Below are 3190 nucleotides of genomic sequence, written 5' to 3'. Positions count from 1 at the left end.
TTTCTCTCTCTCTCCCTTCCTCTCTGAAATCAATAAAAATATATTAAAGCAATGCTTAAAAATAAAATAAAACAGTAACTTTACTTTCTTCTTGTCAGTTAACATCAAAATCCATTTGTTGAGCTGAATAGAATGGAAGGTATATTTGAAATTATACCTGTCACAACAAAATAATTACCACTTTGAGTCAATCTCTGAGTCAGTATGTTAATAAAACATAGACTCTCTTGTTAAATTTCTATAATATATTTTAACACCCTTATGTATCACTTAGAAGCCTCAAACATTATTAAATCATAAATAACTTGGTTATATAAACTTAATCAAATTTTTAAATTTGGTTATATTAATTATATCATTCATATTACATGGATTTTGGATAATGGGATAGTTTTAGTTTATATTTCAGCAAATCACAGTGCATGCATAGCTGTCTGTAACTTTATAGTATGCTAAAATATAAAGAAAAGTGCTAAAGTAGGAAAAAGCATTGGGTTTTGCAGTCGGGATGTCTGGATTAATGTATTGACTATCTTTAGCTGGGTCACCTTAGGCAAGTTACTTAACTTCTTAGTGCCTAGGTTTCTTCATTTGTTGTGAGATTTAATTTAAAATGTAATTCAATTTATTATGGTAGCATCAGAAGCATTGAACACATGATTTGCACACAATAGGTGCCTATTGAAAATTAGTTGAACCTGAATCTTGCTCATCTATACTAATAAAAGGGTAATATGCTAATTAGATGAGATAGACCAGATGTCTTCCGGACAAAGCCATGGTGGTGGGCTGAGGCAGAGGGGGTTAGGGGTGATCAGGCCAGCAGGGGAGAGCAGTTGGGGGTGATCAGGCAGGCAGACAGAGGGGTTAGGAGTTATAAGGCAGGCAAGGCAAGCAGGATGGTTAGGGGTGATCAGGCAGGCAGGCAGATTGGGCCTAAACCGGCAGTCAGACATCCCCCAAGGGGTCCTGGTTTGGAGAGGATACAGGTCGGGCTGAGGGGACCCCCGGGCACCGGGCCTCTAGTTGTCTCATATTCCAGACAATGAAGCTGAAACCTAATGAGGTTAAATGAATGTGTGTCAGGGTTATACCCTTGGTTCATGTGAAAGCCTGAACCAGAGAGCTGGGAAAACTTTGCAGGAGTGATTGGTTCCCCTGTAAACCTGTAATCAGACTTTCTGATTAACCTGGTCATGGGTTATGATGCGAACAAGTCACTCACTGAGTATCTCTGTTTCCCTACCTGCAACATTGAGAGACCAATAATCTCCCCTGCCATTCTGGTAACATGGGAAAGGTAAAGAAGTAATGCATGGAATAAATCACTGGGAAAAACATCCTGTGTAATGCTAACCTGTCATTATAAACATTGTAAATTACAAAAGCATTTCATCTGTAGTAACACTACATTACAATTATAAATATATCAGCTCCTTTCATCTCCAGATTTCTAAATTCCTCCGCAAACAGTGCTGTGAACATTCTTAGCTGATTCCTAGACAGCTCTATTAGCAAGGCAAAATGGAGAATTGAAGCAATTATGTAGAAAATTGGGGAGGAAGTACGTCCATTCTCTCCACAAGGTCTGACTTGCATAGTTCCATTTGTCCAGGTAATGACCCCAATTGTTCTCATCCTTTCCAAGTGAACACCCATCACGATACAGATTAATACATGGAGATTCTAAATTCAGTTCAATTCACCTGAGAGGTGTGGTCCATTCAGGGAAAGCTTTTGTCTTGTTTATTACTGTGTCCCCAGCCCTGAACAGTGCCTGACATGCAATAGGCACTCTATATGTGTTTGCTCAATGAATAGATGAATGAAGAAATAAATGAATGAATGAATGATCCAAACAATGGATAATATTTCTCCCTTTATTAAGGTGTCTCCTCCTGATAACAAATAACCACAATCTAATTGTTGTAAGGAAACTTAAGCAACATCTTTATTTATGAAGTCAACTCTTAGCTCAGTTCACTCTGCATTGAAACTTCTCACATGTGCACTTACCTCTTGGAACTATTTGAATATTTGATGCCCTCACTGCTAGAGTCTGCTCTGAATCAGGCAAAGTTACTCATCTAATTGAAGCCTGCTTGGCTGTAAAAATTCTATATATTAAGTTCTAAATCCACTTAATTAGCTTCCCTAATCTTCATTATATAAAACTCAGTCCCTTCTGATGGGAATATATAATCAAACCAACCTGTCTGGAAACGAATGGGGCAATGTGCAAGGTGGGGCAAAAGTAGGTTTACAGTTGTTTGATTGGAAAATAATACGGTAATTAATAAATAATAAGACAATAACACACTTTGTGTTGCCTGTACTCACATCTGTGAACCTGCTTTTGCCCTGCCCTTTATAAAGACTCTTAGGAGAGAGGGAGATTCTCTCTAGGGCTCTGTCCAGTGCTGTGCCTAACCTTTCCTTGAGGATCTCAGGGGTTATTGGTTAGTCAGCCCTCTAAGAATATTTTTGCTTTTTTCTCTTCTTTGCTTTGTGTATCCATCCTACACCTCTCCTCCCCACAGTAACACTGAAAAGAGGAGAGTCAAGGGTCACTTATTTCTTAGGTCCCTCGTCAGAACACCATGGAATTCTATCAAACTCCTATGTTTGTCAAAACTATTGTAGGAGAAAGTGACAGAAGCACAACTGCAACCAGATTAAACACACAGGTAATATAGAATTGGTTCCTGTGAATAGGAAGGTGCTTCAGGCATAGCTGGATCTGGAACCTGAAGTGATGTCCCCAGGTCTTTCTCTTTCTATCTCTTCTCACTTGGTTGTCTTTGTTCTCTGGCAAGAACCCCTCACTGGGTAACTGAAGAGTCATTGGTAGCTCCACCATTGTCTTCATATTGTAAAATCCCAGCAAAACCACAATCCTCTCTCCCAGTGTTCCCAGTGGGGGCTATGATGGGGCTGTCTTGGTTTATAATCCTGAAGGAGGAGTCGGAGAATGAAGTCCTTTGACTGATCTGGCCTGTGTTGAAATACACCTCTTGGAACAAGTGTAGGATACAGCGAGTTCCCCAAATACATACTTGATGCCAGAAAAAAACTGTCCACTCTGCTATCTACCCCTAATAATATATCAGGTAAAACTAAAAAAAAAAAAAAAAAGAAGATGAAGGAAGTAAATGTCCCAAAATGTCAATCATAGTTGTTTCAGGATGGG

Source organism: Myotis davidii, unplaced genomic scaffold (assembly GCF_000327345.1).
Source record: "Myotis davidii unplaced genomic scaffold, ASM32734v1 scaffold743, whole genome shotgun sequence".
Lineage (NCBI taxonomy): Eukaryota > Metazoa > Chordata > Mammalia > Chiroptera > Vespertilionidae > Myotis > Myotis davidii.
The sequence above is the reverse complement of the archived record's forward strand: the minus strand, read 5'-3'. Positions refer to the sequence as shown.